General features: G+C 49.9%; 1 protein-coding gene across 1 annotated transcript in view; it reads right to left on the bottom strand.

Moving 5' to 3' along the window:
• Zbtb7c (zinc finger and BTB domain containing 7C) overlaps nt 1-23,859 on the bottom strand; it is a 321,065-nt gene extending 297,206 nt beyond the window's left edge. The window contains exon 1 of the mRNA XM_078030065.1: nt 23,668-23,859. The gene's annotated coding sequence lies outside the window, so the exon portion shown is untranslated. The remainder of the gene's footprint in view (nt 1-23,667) is intronic.
• Between the last annotated feature and the right edge of the window lie 4,045 nt (nt 23,860-27,904).

Raw genomic sequence — 27,904 nt, 5'->3', positions numbered from 1 at the left:
GAGCATGTGTAGGAATTTAGCATATTGTGTAAGCAGCAAACAGCAGAGTCTGCTCAGGGTTGTAGAGCTTGGCATATTGGAAGCCAGGCATGAAAGCGACTCATGACAGATAAAGTCTGGACTTTAAAGGTAAATATTTGAAAGGTAATTTGGAGTGGACTGGTGATGTGGCTCAGCACTGGCCTGTCATGCCTTGGGGTCCTGGGTTCCACCCCAGCCCTACAGATTCTTCATCATCATCATCATCATCATAACCATCATCATCATCCTGGAGGCTGAATCATTTTAGGGGTCAGAACTGGTGGGGGCGAGGGACTCCACCTGTGTCCTCTCAGAGCTTTACATCACAAGATCCCCGATTAGAGCAGAAAAATGGAGCCAATGGGATGAAGTCAAAGAGAGTCTGGTGGAGGACACAGACTGGGGGACTGTTTCAATGGGGTGGTGAAGGGAGGAGGGATCGAAATAAGAAACAAAGCTGGAGCAAGGGTAAGAATGAGCCCCACCTGGGCCTGGGTGGGGCAGCAGGCATTTGCTCCATGGTCCCTCCTAGGAAGTGAGCTGGGTGAGCACAGCACAGTCTTACTACAAATTGGCCTGCACTAGGACCAGCCTGGTAACCCCTGCAACTCCCACCATGCTGCGAACTGGGGGCCGGAGACAGCAAGGCAGGAAGAGGATCATTTTTGATGGGTCAGTTTTCCCCAGCCCGATGTCACTACCCCTCACAGCTGGAGTGGTTGGACTTGGTTAGATGCGGAGACAGACCCAGAGAGATGCCCCAGGCAGCAATGTGGGGTACAAGTCTCAGGCATGGTCCGAGGTGCACCTCACCTCATAGCGTCATACTAGCATGTACCCACATCCTTCACTGAATGGGGCTAAGGTGACAAACTTGGAGTTGACACAAGTCACAGGGGACCTGATATTATTTTTTAGCTCAGTGTTGACTTCTTTCCGGTTTGCACATCTCTTTTAGTTTGAAGTCAATTTTTTTTTTGGGGGGGGGGGTCTCAAGGATTTCGTAGGTCAATGAAACCCCTAGCAGTTCCTACCCTGGCCTGGGGTGTGTGGCTATCAGGAAGCCATCGGTGACCTCTGATGTGGCTGATTGGGATCACTGGACTCAAACACCACGGTGAGGAGCTAAGGTCAGGGTTTCAGTTCTCAGCCCGGCCCGTGGGCTTGGCATAGCTCAGCAGTTACAGATCCCATTTGGGGGGATGACCAGAGACCGGGAAATGACGCCACATGAAGTCTACGTGCTCCTGCTAGCAGGATGCTGATAACACACCCTGGACAGGTCTGCCCAGAAGGCATGAACCATCGGGAGTGGGAGGCAGTGGGGCAGGGGCAGATGTGCACAGAGAAGTAAGTGAAGCACACAAAAAGTCCCTTTAACCTCTTCCAGCTAGCAGTCCAAAAACACACAGGAAACCCTCGGTATCTGCAGAGTCGTGATTTGTGGTTTCAAACAGGCACAGCTCTGCTGGCTGCCGGCTCCTCGCTCCTCGCCAACCCGCATGGTGATCCTGCAGGCAGCCAGTGTGGCGGACACATCCCTGGGACCTCAGAGCTCTTCTCAGAGTGGCCTTTTCAGCTGCCCTGATTCTCCCCCACAGACTCTCAGCTGCACTGTTTAACCCCTTATGGCGTTGTCAGTAGTCACAGCCCCCTGAACTAGGAGCAGCGACCTAACTCCGCCCTGCCTCCACCCACCTGCAATCAGGAAGCGCTGTCCGCCTGCAGGGCTGCCCACCTGCTTAACTGATCTGGGAGGCTTCCCGTCCTGCCACAGACCACCAGTGCTGTTGTGCTGGCCTCAGGAAAACCCGTCCTTCTCACCGTCTCTACCAGTTGCCAGAATCTTCCAGGCTAGATGTTTAAAGGTGGAAAGAACAGATGGGGGGGAAGCAGAGGGCAAATCCTGAGACTCCCCAGGGAAAGAACATCACCAACCCAATGTCCACTTCCTTCCATCCGCGGAAAAGGCCCTTACCCTTGCCAGCGCAGTGGGTGCCGGGTATCCAAGGCCTGATACCTGTCAAGGGGGGATTCAAACCCAGCTGCAGAGGCTGGATTTACCCACAGTGAACATAGTTTCAAACCACTCATCAGCTTGTTGTGGCTTGGATCGTAGGTGTTCCCCCAAAAGCTCGAATGTGAAACAATGCAAAATGGTTTAGAGGTGAAATGACTGAGTTATGGGAGTTTTAACCTGATCAGTGCATTAATCCGCTGATAAGGATTAACTGATGGTAACTGTAGGCAGGTAGAGTGTGGCTGGAAGAGGCTGGAAGAGGTGGGTCCTTGGGGGCATGACTTTGGGGTTTATATCTTGTCCTTGCTGAGCAGAGCGCTCTCTCTCTCTCTCTCTCTCTCTCTCTCTCTCTCTCTCTCTCTCTCCTCCTTAGTGCCCATATCCCCCTAGCTACTTTCCTCATTCACACTCTTCCGCCATTTTGTTATGCTCACCTCAAGCCCCAAGGAAGGAAACCCACCTTCCACGGACTGAGAACTCTGCAACTGTGAGCCCCCAAATAACCTTTTCCTCCTCTAAAATTATTCTTGCAGGGTCTTTCGGTCACAGTGACAAAAAAGCTGACTAAAACACAGCTGTTCTGCAAAGTCCAAGTCATAGAATGGTGGGAAATATAGACAAACAACTTTGGGTGAGGGATGATGGATACAGCCTGGGTGCAGATGTGCTGGGAGAATGTCATTGGTAACCCTAATAAATCCAAGGGCTCCGTGTCACCCAGTCTCTGTAAGAATGCAGGGCCCAGCAACTCACACAACTGTAAGGAAAAGTCTTATGGAATGTCATCAGATGCAGGAACCAAGTCTCCCCTGCCTCACTGTAGCTTCAAATCTTTTTGAATCTCCCAAACCTTCATGTCCAGCCTGCAGCATCTCCATTCTCTCTCCTTTCTCAGCCCACAGCACAGTAGAAGCCCTTAGTTCCAGCAGGACAATCCGGAAAGACTTCTTAGAGTATGAGGCAGGTATGGTGAACTTCAGCAAATGAGGTGGATTTTAATAGAAGTGAAGCAAAGAATTATTCCAGATTGAGGGACTATAATGAGCACACGGGAGGGTGAAATGTCATTTCATGTTCAAGAACAGCATGGTAGCTGGGGTTGGGCTGTGCACAGATGCACAGGGAACGAGACTGGAGACGTGGTTGGAGGGTTGGCACGGAGGTCAGAAGGCTGGACGCACAGGAGGGTTTTGGTAACAAGACAAAGTGTGCCAAACAGCGTTCCAGAAAGACTCACGAAGTGAATTAGAGAAGAGGCCAGGGACCGATGCCCTGCATTCCCCAGCAGGCAAGGCTCCATCTTAATAGATGCTCAAAATGAACGGGGCTTTGTTTCTAGCAGACAGGTGAAATGGAGACTACCAGAAAACTTGGACACCTGAAAGTTAACTGTCCCGTTTTAGCGTCACTCAGGCCAGCCGCCCTCTCCAGCAAGTCTCTTCCCTGAACTTGGGGAAGTTGCCCAACATGAGTTTACGGGCACATCTCTTGCCTCTATCTTCCCTCAAGCCAGAGAAACCAGAGCTGCCATGGGCCAGGGAAAGAGGGGCCTGGCGAGAGGGCTGGGCCCCTGTCACCTGCGCACGCACACACACACACACACACAGACACACACACACACACACACACACACACACACACACGGGTTAACTTGATCAGAAGTGGCATCCAGCTGGCAATGGAGTATAATAAATAATGCGGTGTGGCCAAAAGCACCCTGCACGCTGCTCTAATTGGCTGTGCAGGCTCAATTGACAGAGTTGTTTCCCTCCGCCCAATTGCAATCCCAGCCACCTGTCAAAACACCTCAGTCGCCACCCTGTCCACCCCGCCTCTCTGCTGAGTATCTCCACCCCCACCTCCGGAGTATCTTCACAACCAAATGATTGTGACCACTTAATCGGAATGCTACCTGGTTTTTATTTTTTTTTTCCAATGAATATTCAAATCATTTCCCCAGTGAGGGAATACGTTTCTTGGGGTCAAAAATTGAGTCTGACATTTTCACATGGACTTTCCCACAGCACCCATGCTTATACTGGGCCTACAGAGAGGATGGAAGAAACTGTCGCTGAGTAAAGGATTGTTTTAAGACTTTGTAAAATACAGCAGTGCTGTGTCTGCCTTCTTCTTTTAGAATGGGAATCCAAGAGAGACATTGGCTTCTTATTTTAAAAGCAAACTGATTTTAAAAGATCTGATTGCATTTAAACTGATAAACACTAGTACCATGGAAGTGGGAGCTGGAAAAGAGATTTGTGCAACACAGTCCATCTCCCAGAAGCAGCTGGGGCCTGACTGATCTGGAATGGGGAGGGGTGAAAGGGGTCTTTAGCTGTGCACATGGGTGCTGAAGCCATGTTCTCCAACAGATCTCAAAGGCTGTGCTCTTGCCTATTGTTTAGGGGATTAATTTGGCCTCCCGCCCCCCATACACAAACACACACACACACACACACACACACACACACACGAGTCCTTATTGGGACTATGTCACTACTTCAGCTCAACCAAGTCATCAGACTTTCTAAATAATTATCCTGAAGACTGACTCATGTGGAGGCTTCAGGCTGAGAGTAGCAGGGTAACTTCGAAGCTTCCAAAACTGCATTTTGGCACTTATTCAGAGAGTGATATTTAGAACACTTTAAGCCTTTCTGTGTGGGTATGTGTGTGTCTGGGTTATCTATGTGTATGTGTGTGTGTGTGTGTGTGTATATATATACATACATACATACATATATGTTGTCTGTGTGTCTATGTGAATCTCTGCATTGTCTGTGTGTTTGTGTGTGTCTGTATGTAGGTGTGTATCTGTGTTGCATGTGTATGCATGTGTATGTGTGTATGTACGTGTACGTGTGTATGCATGTGTATGTGGGTATGTATGTGTGTGCATATTTCTCTGTGTGAATTGGGGCTGTCCATGGACCTGGTGAACACTTGAAGGCCCACACCAGCCCAGATACGTGCTTGTTGATGAGCAGGTGGAAATAGTGGACCTCGGAAACAGAAAGAGGTGGATTCAATTTCCACCTCTGCTCCCAGCTAGATGCATGACCCAGAGCTGAGCCCTTTATTTTCATGCCTTTAATAAAGCTGAGCCCTTTATTTTCATGCCTTTAAAAGGTTTTTTGCAGAGATTAAAATAGGTATAAGCAATTATCCCAGTGTCTGGTGCAGGAAAACATCAGTCAACAGCGGTGACAGGCAGGATTTCCGTGGGGTGCTCCCTGGGGTGGACGCCCCTCACCCTCCATCCAGGCCAGCTGAGGCCCCAACCTCAGCCTCTCTGTGACTGAAGAGTCCAGCTGAGGACACTTTCTTGTTCAGTGAGGCTCTCCCCTGGTGAAAGAATTGGATCAATATGGAAAAGAAGATAACTCAAAGCAAAAGTGATCAACCATGCTCTGCAATTCTCTGTGGAACTGTACCTGGTACAGAGGCACTTGCTACATATTTATGAATGAATGAATGAATGAATGAATGAATGAATGAATGAATGAACGAACGAACAAACTATCTGTAATTTATCTAGAGTCCCATCTCTCCCTTAGGAGATGCCCTATTCTCACCGAGCTGGAGTCAGACGATTTCCCACAGAAAACATATTTCATGTTCTTAAAGATGCCACTGCTGATGTCATATGAAGCTATGGCCACCCACTTGAGGGGAGAAGGCTGGACCGGGACCCCTGGATGAAGGAGTCTGCTGAGTTACCCAAGCTCTTTCCTGTTTTATTTAAAATCAATAATTATTTCTAACTACAAATGGAATCGTTGTTCACATTAGAAAAAACAAAATATGTCTAGGTAGGTCAAACAAGAAAATGTCAATTTCAGTATTGTTTTAATATACATTATGTTTTCACACAGATATATTTTTATAAAAATGGATTTATTCCCAAAAAAGTGTCCTTTTTACTTAGTAATTGACATTGATCATCCTTCCAGAATATCTCACGTCTCCACAGAATTGATCTCCTTAGTCAGGAAAAGACCTTCATTTTTCAAAACAGCTTTTTAACACCCACATAACAAAAGCAAGACATAGACAAAATCCAAACAGCACGGAAGAGGTAAGTAAAGGGCACAGTGAAAGCCTGCCCTCGTGCCCAGCTGGTCCCAAGAGGCAACACAACACTTAGAGCCCAATTTGGGGGATTGTTTAAAAACCGTAATCACATCTCAGGATTCACCCACGGGAACCTTCCAACAGCTTCCCGGGGCGTGCAAATCCCCACCCGCCAGGCCTGCCCTCTCTGCACCCACTTCCTCGCTGGGTGCTGTATTCCACCCTCACCAGGAGCCCGGGTTCTGCCCTCCCATACCTGTCTCCAGAAGAGACAGCTTCTTCCTCCCTCCAGAGCCTGTGCCCTCCACGTGGGGAAACCCAGGCGCTGAGAGGCGATGACAGCAGCAACCAAGTAAGAGCCACCCAGACTCTCGAGTCCTCTTCCTGCCCGAGCCTTTGCACTTGAACCCTGTCACCTGCCCTTGCCAGGGGCTCTCACATTGGCCTTCACATGCTCCAGGGCCCAAATGCTCAAGGACACAAGGCCTGGGCAAGGAGGCTGCTGAGCCACGGCCGACACAGGGGCTCCGACTCTTCCTCTGCGAACAACTCACTGTGTAACTAAAAACCCCCAAGTTTCCCTTCCTCGACCATTAAATAAACGAGTGGACTGGAGCCTCAGATCCCTCATTATTCAGTTCCAGAAATAAAACGATGGCCTCTGGGTGACCACCAGCAGGTGACAGCAGGACCCCCAGAACAGAACTGGCCATTGAAGAAATACCTTCTCAGCAAGATGCTGCCCATAGATGTCTCCCAATCTCTGTCCTCCCAAAAAACCCCACGTGGTGAGAACTGCCACCCTCAGAGAGAAAAATGGGGCCTGGGCATCTGAAGGAACCACGGCTGGTAAGTGGCGTGGCCAGGACGTAAAGTCCAGGCGGCGTGACTCTCCGAACCTCCTCCGTGCTCTAAGTGCCTCTTGGGTTTTTGCTAAGCGAGTCAGTCGGTGACATTTTGTATAGAATAATAAAACTATTAAATCACCCAGATGTGACTTAATGAATTCACAAGTTCACAGAAATAGTACAGAAGCAGGATCTGCTCCTCAGCCTTTATCTGTCACTGCTTCATGTACCCGCCTTTCTACTGCAGTGATTCTCAAACTAGAGAGTTCCAGGGAACCTCCCGAGGCGGCTTGTTCTACTACAGATCTCTGGTGCACCCTAAGAGTTTCTGATCTGGGCGGTTTGGGTAGGACGAGGCCCCATCGTGGGCATCTCTCCTAAGTCCCAGGAGACGCTGAGGTTGCTGGTCTAGAAGGGTGGGCCCTGCTTGGAGGGAGCCACTGCTATAAAACCCTCTGGCTGCCCTGCCTGGAGAGGCTCGGGGTGCGTAGCCAGCTCCTTTCCATGCGAAACCCGCACAGCCTGCCAGTGGCCGGGCTGTGACCGCCTTGGTGCTTCTCTGCTCAGGGTCTGCCGCCTACCTCCCTCTCCCCTCTGCGGCTCTCTGCTCAAGGGAGAGCTTGGCTTTCTGCCCCAAGAGTTGGCTTTCTGCTCCACACCAGCTGGCAAAGGCTGAAGGGAAGGACGTCTAAGCAGGCACCCCAGGGGGACGAATTCCCTGGGACAGTCCCTGGACGCAGAGGGCAAGCCTGTCCCCCTTTCAAAGCACGAGACCTTCCCTTTCCACTATTTATGAGAAGGTCAAATACATACATGCATCTACATACAATAGTTTCTTTACTAACTTTTTAGAAAAAATTTTTGAATTTTTATAGATGAAATGCCCTTTTTTACCCTAAAATATGGTCTTTTACAGAACCTTTTTTTTTTTTTTCAAAACAACACACTGGCACACCCCCATAGAATGCAGAAGAGGATTTAAAACAGAAGTCCAGGTGCAAGCTAGGGCTGTATTTCTCTGTGTGGCCCAATTCCGTGCTTGGAGTGACCAGGTATAATCAAAGGATGGCTACTTTTGGAATGAAGGCCTAAGTTAGGAGGTCTTCCTCTTGAACTCTACTCCTTTCAGGGTTGCAAAATGAGAGAACTGGTAAAAACCAGACCACCATAGCACAGTGTCCCCAGTGAGAAGACTTCAAGGAGCAAAAGATAGCTCTGGAGCTGAGCCAGGGTGCTGGTACACCAGAAACCCGTGAAGGAGATGAACGGGTCTTGGTGACCTCCTCGTCACCCTTCTGCTCTCTTCCTCCTCCGTTGCCTGCATCAGGTGGTCCCAGCAGGGAAATGCAGCCAGAAGGCCACTCCACCACCTGGAAAGTCGGGAGGCCAAGGTCTGGGCTCCACTCACCTGCGGACCAGTGAGCGTGCTCCTGGCCCCTCACCTCAGCTCCAGAGGGAACTGGCCTGGTGACTGAAGAAGTCACTTCAGCAAAATCTGTGAGAACCGGAAAGGGCTGGGGCCAAATGTGCCAATGAATACGCTTCTGATGTGACAATACCTTGGAACTTGCAAATTGTTAATGACTGGGGAAGAACTGGTATTGCCCAAGCACTGAGAAGGCCCTTATTCCCCGCTAGGATGGGGACAGAATAAGACCAGAGGGTGGCTGTCCCTCTCCGGCTTCCTTCTGCAGGGAAGGTGAACCGGGGTTTGTACCCACACAGGCATGCAACAAAAGGATTCCTTTCTCTTTCTTCCACAGTCCCTGTTCACTAATACCCTCTCTCTCTCTCTGATGATGTATATATATAAATATATTAATGTTGGAATTATGTACCTAAAGCAAAGTCTGTGGCATGTAAATCATACTTCAATAAAGCTATTAAAATATTTAAAATACTTTTATAAATGTAAAAAAAAATGTCCTCTGATTCTTCTCTAATGAAGTTCTGAATCGAAACGGAAGGTAAGTTTAGTCGGGACACCTTTAAAATGATCACACACTCACACACACACACACACACACATACACACATGACTAATGCAAATGCCCCTAATTAAAAATAAAACACAAAGAGCAGAAGCTAAGAGGCACCAGGACAATCAAAACCAACCCGACGTCAGTAACCTCAGACACGTGAACCAGGAACTTCTTGAACAGCTAGGAAATGGTGTTCTTCCCAGTCCAGGAACCAGGACTCTCCCAGATACCAGGAGAGGTGCAGAGCTGCCAATCTGCAGGGAGCTCTTCAACCTGCACACTTTCTGATTGAGAATCATTGAACAAAGCAGACCACAAAAAAAAAAAAAAGGTGTCACTGGTGTCCCTCCCCAGCCCTGGCCTGTCTCCAGTCCCAGCAGTCCCCAGGTTGGCAAGGCCACAGTGGATTTCTGCATCATTGCCATCAAACTTGAAAAGTCCTATAGGCCAGCTATTTAATTCTTGCTACACTGAAATAGGGTAGAATAGACTTCAACTTGGCATCCTTTTTTCCCTGAACTTCAAAAAGAAAACCTCCACGTGATGGTTTTTAAAATTCAGGTGCCTTGTACCTGCAAAGCCTTAAAAAAAAAAAAAAAAAAAGTCTCAGAAGTTTCTTCTCTTCCTGCTGCTCTATTTTGTTTGGTCAAATCAAGTGCTGCCAATGGCAAATGCTCTAATGACTGATTAGAGAGTGAGGCGTGGGTAGCTGGATTTTTCTGGTGATTTTAGCTTGAAAGAGCAATTTCTGAAGAGCTCTCTGCCTCGTCACGGAACTCAGTGAAGCCAGAGACCAGCACATGACTCAAGCTGGGGGTGGGGGTGAGGGTGAGGGTGGGAGGCCAGGGAGGCCAACCAGGGAAGATCACATGCAGGTTCAGTGGGTTCATTTATTTTGATGAATCTTTTCTTTTTAATCAACCGTAATAAGACCATACTACGTTTTGCCGTGCGTATGATATATTTTGGAAAGGTAATGAAGTCTGGGGATAGGCAATCCAGCTCAGTTCCCAGCTATTCAATCTTTGCTTAGAAATAGGTATTGCCCAAGCACTGAGCAGCCCCTCAGTGTGTGTGTGTGTGTGTGTGTGTGTGTGTGTGTGTGTAAAAATTATGGGGCTGGCACATTAGCAAGGACAAAAATTAGCCAGGTTCTACTACTATATTGAGATTTAGAACATCAGAGTACAGTGACTACATTTTTCGTGGAGATCTTTACAGCTTTTTGGAGTTATGAACCCATAATATGCAAATGCATGGGGCTAAGAAATACACATTCTTGGCAGAGACTGAAGATGTTATAATGTGTGCTGTAAACGGCGATGCGTATGTGTATAAAATCAGAGCGCACATACTAACTGGTCGATTATCCCCTCTAAAACCACGCATAAATTCTCCTGACAGGAATTGGAATTTTGCACACATCCCAAGAACGCACAGACTCTTAATGTGCTGTATGTGTGTGAAGGATGGAGTATAAAAATCAACCAAAGGGTCACTAAGCTAAGTAAGGGAGCTTTCTGATTCCCGAGCGTGACAACAAAGGGTTCCAGGGCTACATTTTCCTCCTGAGCATAATAATTATAAAATTAGGAGTAGTCGATAATATTTATTGAGTTCTGGGCTCCATGACAATCACTGTGCTGGGTGCTTTCCATCCATGATCCCATTAAAGCTAGAGGATGTGCGTGCGTGGGGTTGGGGGGTAGGAGGTGGAAGTGAGTCTGTATGCATGTGTGCGTGTGTGCATATGTGTGTGTGTGTGCATGTGTGTGCGTGTGTTTTCTATTCAAAGACTTTAATGCCCTGGCCAATGACTACTTTCCCAGGAAATGTAATACTTTGCAATGGTGAAATTGTCAGTTTGTCCATCAATAGCATGAAGGAGAATTCAGTCCCCAGGTAACCGGTGGCAGGTGGCAGAATACCAGCACAATGATGTATCCTTTTGAAGGAGGACTACTTCAGGCTGGGAGTCCATATCCAGGTAATTGTCATTTCTCAGCAAAGAACTGAAAATTAGGGAGCTGTAGCCCAGAAGCTGAGAGGAGGTAACTAATGCCCAAAATAGAATGTTGCTGAGTCAGGTCCTCGCAGACACAGGGGCTTGGGAAATGGGAGGGAAGGAAATGAAAAGCCTTTAGTTAAACAATAGCTTTTAATGACTTCCGCACATAGGTGACTCTGCAAGGTGGCTGAATCGGGTGCATCAGAACCTCAAGGAATGAGGAATTCCTGGCAGAGCCACGGAGGAAGCACAGGGCAGGATTTCGTTTTCTATCCTGTAAGCAGAAATGTTGCTTTACCAAATAATTCACTTTTACAACCTCTCTCTGCATCTCTACCCACTGTGGCAATGCAGTCGAGGATACATCTCAGGACTCCGGGTAGACAAAGGCCAGCACATGCTTACCTCTCTTCCAGTGGCTAGAAAGGACAGGACCTGGGATTTTGCCCTCTGCCTTCTCATCTGTACTGCCTAGCTCGTGAGCAAGATTTCTGTGTTCTTGGAAACTTGCTGAAATCTGAATCAGAAGATGATTTGCAAAGTGGGCACAAGCACATCTACCATCAGAGCTCACCCAGACGTAGGAAGCATTTTCCTTGCTCTTCATAAACATTCTGCAAGGCTCAAGGCAAGGAGTCTGAGATGAGCTTAACTTCATCAGGTGAAATTCCGATCTGCCACCTGCTATTCTTTCATTAAGGCACAGACTCTCAAGTGCTAGAGACAGTCGGAAAACTAACAGGCAGGATTTTCTGTGTAAATGGTTTGTATTTATTTGTAAGTTAGAACTAGGGCAGAGAAACCTTGAGACTACAAAGATGGATATAAATCCACTGGAGGAAGCTTATGCAAACTGGGGCCTTGGAGTGGGGTCCTTGGGTCTCTTCACCACATCTCATAGCCCGATCCTGACACAGGATTTACTAGCCCTCAAATCATTTCCTGTGACCTGTCCACTCACCACCCCATACAGAGCAGATACAATAAAAGAGAAATTTTTTTTAAAGAGAGAGAGAGAGAATTTTTTAATATTTATTTTTTAGTTATCGGCAGACACAACATCTTTGTTTGTATGTGATGCTGGGGATTGAACCCGGGCCGCACGCATGCCAGGAGAGTGTGCTACCATTTGAGCCACATCCCCAGCCCCAAAAGAGAAATTTTATCCTCCACCGTGGGACACAACAATAGTCTATAGCACGTCATGTGGCCCTCAAAGAAGGACAAAAATAGAACGATCCATCTGCAGAATTATAAAATATGCATAAATGCACATTTATGTAAAGACCTCTGGGAGGCCTTTACACCTAAATGCAGTGACCTGGTGTGGGGTTTGTTTTTGTGTTTGTTTGTTTGTTTTTGTCTCTGGGGATTGAACCCAGGGTTTCACACATATAAGGCAGGTACTCCATCCCCAGCCTGAGACCTGGTATTTCTTTGTGCTGGTAGTTGCATTTTTACAACAATACTTAAGTGGCTCCAAAAGCAATTTCCTAAAATGCCATATGAAAGAGATATTGGCCAATGAATAAAAATCCTACTTGTTTGGTGCTAGACTGAAATACATGCGCTTACTACCTGGTATCAAGTGGATGGTCTCTTCCTAAATTCTCACCATTGAAGGCTGAAACTGAAACTACTACGCCTCTCTTGACACATATCAGCACCAAGCTCATGGAGGCAAAGATGTTGGAAGTGAACTGGACAGCGGGCACCAGCCTGAGAGGTCCAAGCTACTGCAATTACTTCCCCAAGTCGGACCCCTTAACCAAATGCATTTCCCCCACCTGCTTCCTACACATTCTTACAGCTGAGGGGCGCTTCCTCGCTAAGCTTGGCCCTACAAGACCTACATGATGGTCCTACAACCACTCCTTTGCCCAGGCAGGGTCCTTCCACCCTGAGCACTCTCTGGAGTGAGGTGGAGTAAATATGGTCTCTGGAATCAGAGCGCTGTCATTTCCTGGCAGGTGGTACCACCTCAAGCAAATTAACTTAAACATCCCAAGCCTCAGCTCTTCATCCACTAAATGGGAATAATCACGTGGATTTGAGAGTTGCCATGAGGATTATGGGAGCCACACCCGGGAAGTGCCTGCCCGGCCCAGTTGCTCATAACATGTTGTCATCCTCCTACCCGCTCCCTTCCGGAGGGTCATCTCCAGCCTCTCATCTGCCCACTCGACACGCTCGGGACAGGAGAGCACACACGGCTCTTTCCCTAGCTCTCCAGCCTCCCAAGCCCCACTGCACCACGCAGCCCTCCAGCACGAGGCCTGCACATGCCCTGTGTGGATCACCATCTTCCAAGCAATTTTTGGTTCCTTGAAGGCAAGACCATGTCTTGGGCTTCTCCTGACCCTGTGAGGAACCCCGCCCATGACAGAAGACCCCATGGGACCCCCAGTGCACCCTGTGCTCCCTGGGAGATCCCTGCTTTCCTACCTGCAAAGATTCTTAGTGACCAGACAGTGTTCAGGGCCATCGGCCACTCCTCAGCAACTGGAGCTCTCACCTTGAAGCCCACTGAGGGCTGTCCACTCTCTTGGCCTGGGGGCTGCTTCAGGACGCATGCTGAGCCCCAAGAGGGCAGGCTTCCAGGCCTGTGTTCATGGGAGGCAGATCTCTCAGCACAAGAGGGGGACAAGAAGCAGCATACACCCAGGGACAAGCGCTGGAACCTCCAGACCAGGCAGGGACATGTGCCTCCTTTGATCCAGCCAGGGTCATCCCTCTGTGATGACCACCCCCCCAACCCCGTCACTGGGCTGCTCCCCCATAACTGCCCTCAGGGTTGCCCTGAGGGTTGGCCCTGCTCTGAACTCTGAAACCAGCCCTGATTCCCAGGGATAAAGAGGGTCTCCAAGGTCCTCAAGGTCAGAAGGCACACACCAAGGACAGATAGAGTCCTCCTAGCTGAGCCGGGGCCCCACAGGAGGACCCTGCAGAAAGGCAGTGACCTTGAGAGGCAGCTGAGGGGGAACAAGGGCACAAGCTGTGGTCAGTAAACAGCCAACCAGCCCAGGGCTCTCCCTGGCACCCTGCACCCCACCTCCAATTCAAGTGGCCCAGCACTGCCCCTGGGGACTTCCCTTTTCCTTCACTGGGATTGCACCCAAGCCCCCCTTCCCCAGAATGAAGTGTCTGTCCTTTGCTCCTATCAGAGTGGCCATCTGAGACCCTCGCCCCAAAGTGTGAGCGCTACCCTGCAAGCCTTTCTCTCTTTTGCACCCACCTCCACTCAGCACATAGTAGGAGCTCAAGAAACACTGGGTTAATGAGTCGAGGTTGACTGTATGATTTTTTTTTTCTAGGAAGATCATCTGAAAGTTGTTTATTGTACTCTTAATCCTTAAACAACTAAGCAATTTTATTCCTTGAAGCGAATAATAACTCAGAGAACTTATTCCTGGAGTGCTAAAAATTTGCCTGTATTCAGAAAAATCAAGGATTGCTTTCATTAAAAAAAAATCACTGAGTACTGCAGCAACAAAAGACTAGAAACAACCAAAATATTCATGCATAAAGGCAGTCAAATAGTCAAGGTAAAACAGGCCAATCGTAGGTATCTCCAAGATACATTAAGTAGAAAGTGGGCCAGGCACAGTGGCATATGCCTGTAATCCCAGCAACTCAAGAGGCTGAGGCAGGAGGATCGCGAGTTCAAAGCCAGCCTCAGCAAAAGTGAGATGCTAAGCAACTCAGTGAGACCCTGTCTCTAAATAAAATACAAAAATAGGGCAGGGAATGTGGCTCAGTGGTTGAGTGACCCTGAGTTCAATCCCCAGTACCTCCCCTCTAAAAAAGTATAAAGTGGAATAAAATGTGTATGATGTGTATGTTCTGCTTCCACTTGGTAAAAAATTAGGGATACGCGCACTCATGTCCACACGCACTCATGTCCACACGCACATAGACATGTTTTATTGTGTTCTCGTCAAATGTCTTCAAGCCAAAGAAACCATCGGTGGCCTTGGGTAAGAGAACTCACAGCAGTGAGAAAAAGATGTTTCACTTTAAGTACCCTTTTGTACCTTTTGAATTTTAAACCCTGGAAGTGTTGACCTATTCGAAAAAATTAAATTAAAAATTCAAAGCAAACAATGTGAGGGAAAGTAATATAAAAAATCTAGTTTAGGAAAACATGAAAGAGAAATCCTCATTTAAAAACAGTTCAAGGCAGACTGTTGAGTCATCTGTGAACCAGGAAGGAGACAAAGCCCAGGAGCACACCCCAGGAAGGCAGGGGGCTGCCCGGGGCCTGGCATTTCTCCCCGCTGCCTCCGAGGGTGACCTTGGAAATCGGTGTGGCCCCTCTGGGCCTCAGTTTCCTCATCTGGGGACAGTAGTCCAAGCCTGCCCCTTAGAGCACTGAGGCCCCTTTCCTGTTTGGGAGGTGGGGTCCCCAGGTGGACACAGCCAAGTACTTGGTGACAATGTGACCCTCTAGAAGGCTGTGGTGGGGAGATAAAACCCCATTCCCTGCTCATCAGAGCGCAGGAAAACCAGCGCCTGTGACTTCAGTTGCTGAAAATACCCTGGGACACGCCCTTCCCTCCAGACACACCTGCTGCCCTGTCCCTCCCTCTTCCCACATCCTCTCTGCACAGGCCCAGTGCCCATTTATGACAGAGCTGAAAAAGTTCCTTTTTGGTGCTGATATTTCCTCTAGGGCCCCTCCTGTCTTTTATAGCTGCCGGTGGAAGCCCTCTGAGATGGCCAGGGACAAGAGGACGCTCCGGGGCTGGAACACAATGAAAACCTGTCACCGTTTTAAAGTCACAACGCTCCTGCTCCATCTCCAAAGCACACCTCACAGAAGGCGGCTCCACGGTGACGTCCGGACGCTGACCATTCTCGGAGAGGCTCACTGTAGGAACTGTCCAGACACGGCTCTGAAACCGGCTGCTTTAAAACGGGAGCCCAGGTCCTCTCTGCCGCCCAAGCCTCCGCGCCACACCCCACCTGCACCCTCTGCCTGTTGGCAGGTGGCTAAGGGGCCTTTCCACATCCTTCTCTCAGGAAGGAGAGAGCACCAGAGCACAAGTGGCTCCTAGAGAGAACACGACCTCAGGCCACAGACAGGAAACTGGGGCCTTTCTAGAATGGAATGGCTGCCCCGAAATAAACCTACACCCACTGCTGGGCTAGGACAAAAGGCAGCTCTCACAGTCCTTTAATTCATCCCCAATTGGCTTACAATTAATACATTCCCTCCAGGGGTGGGCAGCTGCTTTTCCCTGGCAATGCACTGTCCCCCGCCCCAAGCAGCCCCAGCCCTCTCAACCTGTGCCCCAGGCTCCCCCTGATGTCCACTATGGCCACCACTACCTCAGGGTCCTATTAAGCACTTGAAATGTGACGAGGGTCCCACGTTGACATTACAATATTTTCAATAAGATATATTACTAAAACTCATTTTATCCAATCTTTTTTTTTTTCACTCTTTTAAAATATGGCTACTAGAAAAAATTACGAAGAGGGCTCACTGGCTTCCTACGAGGCCACACTGCTCTAGATCTCATCCAGCCCCTAACCAGCTGAGCGGACCTGGCCACTCCCGTCTCCATGGGCAGACGTCCTCCATTCTAGAGGCCATTCGGTGCCCAGGAGAAGTACCATGTTCTCATCAGTGACCTTTCAATTAAGCTCCTGATTTCAATAAATGTGCTCCCTCCATACAAAGTGGGGAAGGGAGGGGCCCCCGCACCCCATGGGAGATGTCAATTCCACCTACAGGCGTCCCGTTGTCCCCAAAGACATCGTCCATATAGACTGGGTTTTTATCCCTGAAATCGGAGCAGCTTGGGAAGAAGGAGGGAGTCAGCGAAGTCCTAGCTTTTTTTGGTACCAATTCTCAATGTTTTGTTCTCCCTTTTCCTTGGATTCAGGAATAAAAATCGATAAAATGCATGAGTAACAGCGGCTTCCACGCAGGGATCCCTTGATCTTTATCTAAGTGACTCCTGTGTGCTAGCTCGGTCTCGTTCCCTCGCCACCCTACCAAGTAGGTGTCATTGCCACCACGCAGACAAGGAAGCCTGGGCTGAGAGGGAAAGTGAGCGAGCCAAGGAGTCGAGTCTGGGAGTTCATCCTCACTCGCCAGACCTCACCGGCGCTTCTCAGCCTCAGTTTCCCCACAGGGTACCTGCCTTTAGGCAAAAGGTGCCTCACAGTCCCAAGGAGCCACCCTCTGCTGGGATCAAAGGTACCAGTTTGAAGAGTCTTTTGCCAGTCCCTGGCTTGGGCTGCACAGGCTCAGTCCTGTGAGGTCCCGTCCCTGCCCATCCCCTGCCCGGGTTCCTCTACTTGCCTCCAGGACACCAAGTGCTGCTACTATCCCCTTCTACCAAGCTCCCGCCTGAGCCTCACCTCCTCGGAAAGCCACTGAAACCAGTCAGTGCCTTGTTTCTGGGGTGGGCCTCTCTGGGGTGGGCCTCCCTGGGGTGGGCCTCCCTGCGCTGCCCTTTCTGCTCTTCTTCCTGCCCTTTGAGCCCTGGAGCCTGGGGACCCACCTCCAGCCAAGCACCCTCTCAAAGGAGACCCTGACATCCCTCAGCTGAATCAGGAACAGCTCTGTGTTTTATTCATTCAGCAAAGTAGTCCCCCAGTCCCTACTACGCGCCAGACTCTCTTCCAGGTCCCAGAACAAGGCAGCAAAGAGAAAAAGTACCCGGACTCCTGAAGAAATGAGGGCTTTCCACAACCGTGATGTCCTCAACGCCATAATGGAAGGACACAGTTCCTACTTCTACAGTTTCTCCTGCAGTTAACGGGGACCAATCTTTTTATATATATATATAATGGATAAATAAAGTATGGTGCATGCTCGAAGGGATGCTACACAAACATGTTTCCAAAGATCATGAAGACATCCTTCAGTATGGTAGAGGACACTTGCAACACCATGGGCTCCCGGTCCACAACATGATGGTGCAGAGGTTAGCAGGAAGAAGCACTTCCCCCAGGGCAAACACAGTGTGCTAGGGAACAGGGAAGGACAACGGTTTTCCTTGAAGCATCAAAGGTAAAGCTATCTGGAATCTCACTATTGGATCAGGAGACTTGACATCTTCTTTCAGAATCAGTGATTCACAGTGGGAGTTCAAGTGTCAGGTCCCAAGGGAAAGGAGACCTTGGGTTAGTGGAAGGCCACATGGGTTTTAAAAGTTTGGGGAAACAATGTCTATTGCCAGTCATATTTCATATTTATGTTTCTATGTGTTAATGAGCATAGGAACAAAAAAGAAGACTGGAAGGAAATACCCCAAAACCGAGGTGTTGAAGCCGTCTTTCATTTTAATTGTATACTTTTCCATATTTTCTAAATTTTCTATCATGACTCTTATTCCCTTTACAATCAGAAAATAAGCAGTAAACTGAATGCTAATAGTTTTTTAATTTCCTCATGAATCTGTTTTTATGGGCACCGTTTCAGTGGGGTTTGGAAATCATCAGGGTGTGAAGCGCGAATGAAATTCCCTGCTCCTGCAGGGCTGAGCGTGCCCCTTGGCCCTGGAGAGGGACCCTCCCTGCAGCCATGCTGGCAGACAGCTGCCCACAGCTGTTCGGAGGAGGCTGCCAATGAGTGGCGCTGGTGGAAAAACACAACATTCCTGACTCTCCAAGGATGGCATTATGCTTGGAACTCTTGCCCACCAAAGAAGTAAATAAACAGAGTGAGAGCGAGAGCAAGAGAGTGAGAGAGAGAAGGAGAGAGTGAGAGAGAAAGAGCGTGCACACACCAGCCTAACAAGCCAGGGGAACTTCAGCCCTGGAGGTGGGTCAGCCTGCAGAGCTCCTGAGCACATCCTATATCATTTGACAGACACACAACCCCTGCACTAAGCCAGCCTTGACTGGGGCCTTTCTGGGCTGTGCCCCTTGAATGCCACCTCCCTTCCTGCCATGCATCAGGATGGACACACACACACACACACACACACACACACACACACACACTTTAATTGTGCCTCAAGGCCAAAGAGACCCAGAGGGCAAGGCCCTGGCTGCCTCTTCTTCACACAGCCCAGAGCAGTGATTAGCATCTCCACTCACCAGCTATTTACTCTGCCACGGGCCAGCCACCGCTCCAGGGTTGAGGGAATAACAGGGAGCAAAACCAACAAGGCCCCTGCCCTCAGGGAGCTTACAGTCCAGTGGGGAGTCAGGCAATAGCAAGAGGAGAACCCAGATACATCCCAGATGGCACTGGGAGCTGTGAAGAATACAGTGCAAATGATGTTTCCGTGGAGACCTAACTGACCAGGAGAGGCCAGCTGGGAGGATCTGAGGGAAGGGCAATTGGGGCAGAGAACAGGCACACCAGACACACAGGAGCTCTGTGGCATTCAGAAGTGCTCAGAAACAACAAGGGGTAGGGTGGGGCAGGGGACTGGGGGGAGGCCAGAGGGGCAGGCAGAGGCCAGATTGGGAGTGGTCACAGAGAGCCACAGAAGACAGTGGCCTGATCTGCTTTCCAAAAGGCACCTCCCTCTGTCTGCCCCCATGTGAGCCTGGGCTGGACACAGAGAGAGCTTTTAGCTGTTGGGTCCATGCTGGGTGCTCCTGGCACTCCTGGTAGAAGCCTGGCCCCAGGGCTCTCACAATGCCTGTGAAACCCCCTCTCCTCATGCACACTGCCACCACATCCTTGCCCTCCAGACACCGGCCAGCGTCACAGAGCACAGCCAATGGCAACCAAGACGCCAATCAGACTGCTCTCCACCCGTATACCGATGCTCAACCTATGACCTTGGGTCAGCACACACTTTGTGCCCAGGCCTTGTGCTGGACACTGGGCACATGGAAAGGAGCAGCACACGAGCCCTGCCCTGAAAAGCATGAGCACATGTGCCTGTGCCAAACTTGCCAGGCCACCCCTGTCCATGCTGCCCACCCCTGACTCCTCCTTGACATTCAGGGCCTCTGACTTAAGTCTTCTCCCCAGGTGAAACCCTGAAATGGTTGTGATGGGCAAATCAATTCTGCAGGTAAGACCAGCTCAGAGGTGGGCTTGATCCAACCAGCCCCAAATCTCTGCCTCTGATGGGGGAGGGGATTCAGTCTCAGGAATGAAGTTGAGGCCAGCACCATGCAGACAAAGGAGGACGTGGGTACTGGCTTAAAGAGTGGGTGAGCAAGGAGGACCATTGGGACTGGCCTGGGGAGGGCTGGGGAAGATGTGAGTCCTCAACCCTCCTCCGCCAGCCCTGCACAGAAGGGCCTCAGCTTTCTGTCAGAGGAAGCCACATCTAATCTGCCACTTTCAGAATCTCCTGCATAAAATTCATTGTTGTCATTATTCAGAAAAGCCAACTACTCTTCCTTTAGCAGGTTCTCAGTTCTGCCCTGGAGAACTTCACTGTGCAGAGGGGGCAGTGCTGGAGAAAAGGTGCCCAGGCTGGCTCTAGGAAACCCTGGCGTCCTAAATTCCCCAGGCCTGCAGATGTCCCAAGAAACCCTGAGGGCTCACTCCACACAGGTGGGGGCTCACTGAAACATGGTGGGTATTTTTCCAGTAGAACATCATCCCAGAGAGAAGTCAGTGCTGCAAATGGTTCCAGACCCTTGAGTCTCTTCTTCCCAGGAGGGGAGGAGGGGATATAAATAGCCTGGACTCCTTCAGCCCTACACAGGCACAGATCCCACACCCCCGCCCCAGCCTCAGCCAGCTGGTCCCTCTGCACCCAAGTTCCCACAGTCTGCTAGGAGAGGGAGGACAACTGCCCACACCCGGTGGGGGTGGGGGCAAATGCCCTGATGGCTGGTCTTTGGCCTTCAATGAACTACAACTGTAACCCCACCTCTCCATGCCTCTCCGTAACTGCAGTGCGGGAAAGGGACAAGGGTCCAGAAACATAACTAGGGAGTCTCTTACATCCTGGTCAACCCAGGAAGCCAAAAGTGCATACTCAAAGTATGTTAATGCAGTGGGAGGAGTTATAGGAAAGACACTGTTCTGTCACTGTGCCTCGGTTTCTCCATCTGTAAGATGAACACATAGCTGAACTATCTAGCTCATGGGGATGCAAAGAAAGTGAATGATGCTGTCAAAATGTAACACTATGTTATTATTAGGATGCCAAATCTTGGTTTCTTCTACAGGAGTCCTCAGCATAGCTATGGGGACATTGATTCTAATCTATTCAAGAAAGCAAAAGAATTATACTCAGTGGCACTGCATTAGCCTTGAATTCTTGATACTGCATGTCCTTGAAAGCAATAAAACTTCCAAAATGTTCTCTCTTACAAGTCATTGCTGACTAATACAGATTGACACACACCACACCCAGACCTATTTTGATTTAATAAGGTTCTGCCAGACCATACATAACATTATAGACTGAAGGCTAAGCACTGCACTAGACCATTTTGGATTGAGGGGTAAAAGCTCTCTTAACCATTCTGTTTATCATTCTATTCCTTCCTGGCCCCTCCCTATACACACTGGTAAGAAACAAGTGGCTAAAATCTAAGGGGCCAACTCGCAGCTCTTTTTAATTAAGACACTTTGTTTGCTCAATACAATACAGAGTAAAAAACATTTACTGAAAACCAACTCATTGATGCTTAATAGCTGTGTCAAATACTCATAACAACATTAATTCCAACACCCCCAGATAATTGCTCATCTTTCTCATTTGGTATCCACAACAGCACAGTATTTGTGTCCAAGTGTAATTGATCCGAAATTGGGCTCCCTTTCAAAAATATCTGTAAAACCTAATTACCAGGAAAACAGAGTTCTGGCATCCTATAGAAGTGGGTGCTTCCGTGAGACAAGCTGCAAGCCATCTCCACTAATCAAGCCACATTATCTTCCCAAAGGAGTCTGAGGAATTTGGGGTAATGAGGGAGCAGGAAAAGTTGGGATAGTGTCAGACTGGACTCTGCAGTGATATCCGGATTTTGTTAAGCTGAGGACCAGGGAGGGGAAATATACCCCATTAGCTGGTGAGCAGAGATTTAGAAAACACAGATAATAAGCCCACCATGGGCCTGGGGTCTGGGGGTGGCATTTCTGATCTCAGGCCCTACAAGGTCTTGTGAAGGGACTCTCTTCGCCCTGACCTGATACTGATATCACCTCTAGGGCTCCCGGCCTCTTACCACTGTGCAGGTCCATTTCCTTCCTTAGGCATAAGGTTATTCATTTGTACAATGTGTTCTCCTCATAACTAGGGACTTTTTCAGTCCCCAAATTCTGTGAGCTTCTTTAAAGCAAAGAGCACCCTTTCTGCTTAGGTACTCGTGGGGGAGGGGTATAGGGAGTGGGCACCCGACCAAGGAGAATGAAGGACCAAGTGTTTCTAGCTCTCACGCAGTTTTGTACCTACTTGCAACACCCAGGTATCAGACCCGCTCTGGGAATAATGATTTCTTTCAGCCCAGGATGGACCTACCGGGTGGTTCTACCTCTGCTGCCCTGGATTAGTCAACCCGGCCAATGAGGAATGGGGCCAAGCCACGGGACCGCAGAACCTCTCTCCCGAAGCTAGAAGTCTTAAAAGACTTCCTCTTTTAAGGGGTCTTCTCTTCCCAGGCCACCCCTCTTTCTGTCCCAGAAGCCTCAGAAACTCCAACCCTAGCTTTTGCCAACGGTTCAGCCAGGATCACTGGGCAGACAAAACACTCCGCTGACCCCCAGCTCCCCTCGCCCTGCGCCATAGTTGCTGAGGCTTGGGTACCAGCCTCCATAGCTCTATAGATTTCAACTGTAAAGGAGCTGCCACTTCGCTTTTCTTTGGCTCCCTCCTGGCCTTCCTTCTGCTGAAATCAGTTAAACGGCCAGAATAACAAGGCAGCACAGCGTCCGGGGACAATTCGCTTTCTACCGAGCAGGAGGCAAGCACACCAATAGAAAAGACGCGCACGGTACCCACGCGTGTCGCTAAGAAGGAACCCTGAGCTGCCCCGCGCAGGCGACAGATACACTGCCAGGCTTGGCTTAACTTGACCGAGGCTTTGAGGAATTGTGTTCGTGCACCCATTTCTCCTGACTTCCCAATTTGACAGCAGCAAGGATAGTAGATGCCACCTGAACGACTCCTGGGTCCAGGACCACCACGCAGCCCTCAGGCCTCAAGGCGAGGTGCGGGATCCCGCATTTCCAGCCCTTTTCTAATACTCCAGGAAAGACCGTGTGAGGTGTGGGTGCCCAACTCGCAGAAAACCGTCACTCCCCAGAATGCTTCCGCGCCTTCGCAGCAGAAGTGCGATAAAACTTTTGGCAGAAACCACCTGTGGCTGCCGACAGGCCCGCCCTGCCCGGGCCCGGAGGCGCCGCCGAGCCCGGGGCCGCACGCACCCGCAGAAGTTCCCTTCCAGCCCCGCGCGCCACTTCGCTCCGGGCCGTGGTGCCAGCCAGGAGGCGCGGCGCCCGCTTGCTGGCTGACTCTCCGCTGGCTCTCCCCTCCCTCCTTCCCTCCCTCTCTCCCTCCTCCCGCCTCCTCCGGTTGCATGGCTGCCGCACGGAGCCCCTGAATAGCCACCGCAGCCCCCCGCCTCCTGCCCAGCGAGAGCAGGGCGCCCCTGCCCCCGCCGGCGCCCTGGGGCTGGCGGACCGCTTGCCTCCTAGCAACGGCCTCGGTGACCGCTTTCGGGCGCTGCTGATGCACAGCCACCCTTCTCCGCGCCCCGCGACCTCGGCAGCTGAGGTGCGGGAGAGACCCCTGGCAGCGGTGCCCAAGACCGGCGCGCGAAGCTGCTCACCTCTGCGCGCCGCCGGCCCCGCGCGCCTCCCGCACTTGGCGCCGGGCCGCGGTGCTCGCGTCCTCCTTCGGCGCCGCTGTCGGTCCGTCCCTGCGCTCGGGAGCAGCGCCGGCCGCACCGCTGTCAGAGTCTCGTGGCGGGGCTACGCCGGCGGGTGTGGAGTCGAGCGGCGGCGGGCGCGCGGGCAGCTCCTCCCTCCCGGTGCCGCGCCTCCGCCCTCCTCGCGCCCCGCCTCCCGCTCCGCGGCTGTCAGCCCCGCGCCCCGCGCCCGGCGCCCGCGCCGCCAGCTCGGGGGGCGCACGGGGCTAAAGGGCCCGGATGTCTGCGGTCGCCCGGCGCTCGCGCCAGCCCCCTCCGCGGCGCCCCCTCCCCTCCCTGCCACACATGCACTTGCTGCGTCCCAGCCTCCTCCCCAGCTCCGTTAATTTCTATTTTGACAGTAACTGTGGCGAGTGGGCGGCGCTGCGGGGGGCGCTCAGGACCCGCGGAGGCGGCGGGCGGGAGTCAGGCCCCAGCGCGGGGGAGGAGTAGGGGGCCAGGCAGAGCCACCAGCCGCCGGGGCTCCACCGCGTCTTTTTTCTTTCTTTCCTTTTTTCTCTTTGCCTCCTCCAGGATTTAAAGGGACAGCCCAGGCCGAGGCTAGGGGCCAGGTGGCCGCCGTTTCTCCGGTCTCCAGACGCCCTCTGCGGCCCGGCCGGACCCGCCCGCACCCGGAGCGCAGGCTAGGAACTGTCGGGTATTTTTAGGTGCACACCCGGCCCGGGACAGTGGTGCTGCAGAGCTTAGTTCAGTTGCCTGGCGCACAGCTATTTTTACAGAGTCCGATTGGGGGAGGAAATCAAACAACACAGCAACCGCTTTCCCACCCAAAAGTGGGGAGCAAGGAGTGGAGGCAAGAAGTTTCCTAAATGCTCTCGGAATTCCCGTGAGCGCAACAAGACGCTTCACGAAAGCGCTGGTTTGCAGCACTCCGGGGCGTCCAAATCCCTACAGGCAAACCCCCCCTGAAGATCACTCGGGCTCTGGACCCCCAGCACTCTGCATCCCGCGCACTAGCCACGGGCCGAGGGCCACCCGTCAAGCCCCAGGACAGTCCAGGAGGCGATTTTCCGAAGCATCCAATCCTTACGCTACACCGCCTAGGGGAGGGCAGAGGGGGTCTTGGCTCCGCCCCCGCGGGTCCTATCCGAGTTAAAAATCTTGGTGGGTCACGCTGAACAGTGTGGTGGTGTGGTACATTTAGAAGGACCCATCCTAGCGAAGAGAAGTAGATCTCAGCTCCGAAGAGACTGCAGGAGCTTGCACGTGTTCTAGCCACCAACAGGCCAGAGCACATTCGAGCTGGCTAAACCCTCTACTTTTTTGCAATCCACCACTTGGTGCTTCTGAGGATATAAGAACTTTGGGCTTGCCTGGCTGGACACCCACGGCTGCATACCTGATGTCATCGGGTCCTTTCCCGACTCCCCCCTCCGATATGGGAAAGTCTGCTGTTCTCAAACTCCTATAGAGCTTGTTGATCTTAGTCGTGCGCAGGGCTCCCAGAAGAGGCCATCTCAGTGCCCGAACTCAGGCCACCTACCATTAAAAGGGCAGTGGTACTGCAAACGTCTGATAATGTCTTTTAATGCTGAAGACACTAGATGAAATCCTTCACGGAATTCACACAAATACACTGGTGGACCTCTTGCTTAGTACTTCTTCCTAGTCGCTGGGATTCTTTTCATCCTTTCGTTCATCCGAGTAACAAATGCGCATTGCAAGACACTATGTTGGGAGTAGAAAAGACAAAGACGAGCCTGGAATAGAATGTAACAACTGAGAGTGAGGTAGAATATGAAAGGGGTCTGGAAGATAGAGTTTGCACAATTGCATGGCTTTTAATGTGCCAGAGAGGCCTGGCTTTTCCTACTAAACAAATGTCACTCACTGGAGATAGGACACCATCTCATTCAAACTGTTCAAAGGCCGGTTGAAGCCTTCTGTCGAAACTAAGAGATTTTCAGACTTGGGATGTGAGGTTTCCAAGTTGCTAGAGATTCTAGAGTGGCAAAATAATATTTCCTGCTTTAAGCAGCCCTGGGATCCACTGCCCTCCCCAATTAAGCTGTCTCCCTGCTAAATTAGGTTGTCTGTCTCGCTTCCTTTCATTCAATGTGGAGTGCTGCTGGCCCAGCCGAAATGTCCAAGCTTCTAAGCCATAAATCTGGCTGTGCCCCACACCAAGCATGGGCATATATTTAGGGAGCACCTGGAGGATTGGAACCCAGGAACACCAAGACATCTGCAGGCCATGGGAATGTAGTTCTGGCAGTGAGGGCAGCTACAGCCCTGGAAAGGGTGTATTGTCTGAGAAAAGGGTAAAAATGACTCTGAATTGGAAAATCTCTTCTCCTCTGTCTCAGAGTAGAGGTTCCGTAGCTGTAGATCACTGAACAGCTTGACATGTCCTGAGCTATGGATGGAGGTTTACCTTGTGTTTTAGACAAAAGTCTCAGGGTTACTGAATTGAATCACAATAGACAAAACTTGTATAAATTTAAGCATAAACAAGATGAAAATAGTCTGCAGCAGTGAATGTGATGGAGAATTTTTAAAGAAAGCAGCTACACACTGCACTTATAATTTGTGTTCAGTTGTATATTTCCCACAAGATTTAGAGCACCTTATCCATCTTGTTATCTTGAGTGCCCAACTCATGCTCAGCCCCTAACAGGTCTTTGTCAAAAGTTTAGATACACTGAATGAGCAGAAAGTCATTTCAGAATGTTGGGATGTGGTTACACATAAGGGCCAGAGATCCAGTGAACTTTGTACGGCTCATTTGTAGGTTACTTGTTCAGATATAAGTGCAACAGTAAATTTTAGTTTGCTATAGTTAATGGGATTCAACAACCAGACTCTACCACTTACCAGGCAACCTAGAGAACAGCACCTCATCCAACTCCTCAGTGCTTCAATTAGCAAATCTAAAAAAAGAGCCTAATAATGGGGCCCTTTTTACTCCATAAGCATGCTGGGATAATCAGGCAAGAAAAGGTCTGGTCAAGTGTACCCCATAGAAAACATTCATGAAGAGGCCACTGTGCATCAAGTACTATGGAAAATATTATAAATCAATATAGATAACTGTAATGAATTTTAAAGAAATTTTGTGAGAATTGGGCTCAAATTGCTTATTTATAGCACAAGTAGGTTGAGAGACTGCTTATGAAAAGAAAAAAAGATAGTGAGGAGAATTAACATTTACTGAACTCCTTCTAGAAGCAGAACTTATGATATGCATTGCTGTATGTTCCCATGACAGCTGTGTGCAATACATTTTACATGTGTAGATGAGAAATCTAATATCAATGGCAATGGGAATGACCAGGGTCCCAAGGCTGGGTGGTGACAGAGGCAGCTCTTGGACCCGGGTTTGTGAATTCAGAAGTTCAGAAGCATCTTACCTTGTGACACTGCCTCTAGGGATGAAAGAGAGTATAGACTTTAAGGAAATGGAACTGAAGAGAATTCAAGGACACCATTGTCCATGTTACACTGAGGTTGGGTGAGGTGCAGTTTATATTGAGGGGCACCTTCTGGAAAAATCCCCCCTCCCTTCCTCTCTCTCTCTTTCGGTTCTCTTGGTTTTTCCATTTTCATGAAATAATTTCATGAAAATTTGAAATAATTTTAGATTTATAGAAAAGTTGCAAAGATGGTGTAAAGAATACCCATATACCTTCACCCAGATTCCCCAGATACTAACATTTGCCCATGTTTGCTTCTTTCTGCTGTACATATGATTTCTTCCTGAATCATTCGAGAATAAGCTGAAGGTATGATGATCCTCTACCCACAAATTCTCCAATGAGTATTTTCTAAGAAAAAAGACATTCTCTACCTTAATGATCAAAGTCAGAACATATCCAGCAACACACTATTATCTGATCTAAACAGATTTTACCAAGTCACTAATGGCAAAAATGAAAATAAATACTGGCCAGGGTCCAGTGGAGGATTATAAATTGCATTCAGATGTCACATCTCTTGGGAGCATATTTTCTATTGGTAAATATAATTATCAATTTTTGTTTCTTATTTTAATGGCCTTGTATTTATAGCCGATAGGGGGGTCACAAAGACCCTCTCCTTGACTAAACTTCAGCCGACTTTTTGAGTCCTTTCTTTTCAAGTGGGCCCTCCCCCTGGGTCCTTCTCTTGAGCCTGCCTGGTCCAGATGCAGCAAGAATCC

This window comes from Ictidomys tridecemlineatus, chromosome 13 (genome assembly GCF_052094955.1).
Source record: "Ictidomys tridecemlineatus isolate mIctTri1 chromosome 13, mIctTri1.hap1, whole genome shotgun sequence".
Taxonomy (NCBI): Eukaryota; Metazoa; Chordata; class Mammalia; order Rodentia; family Sciuridae; genus Ictidomys; species Ictidomys tridecemlineatus.
Note: the sequence above shows the minus strand (reverse complement) of the source record. Positions and strands in the feature narration are given on the sequence as shown.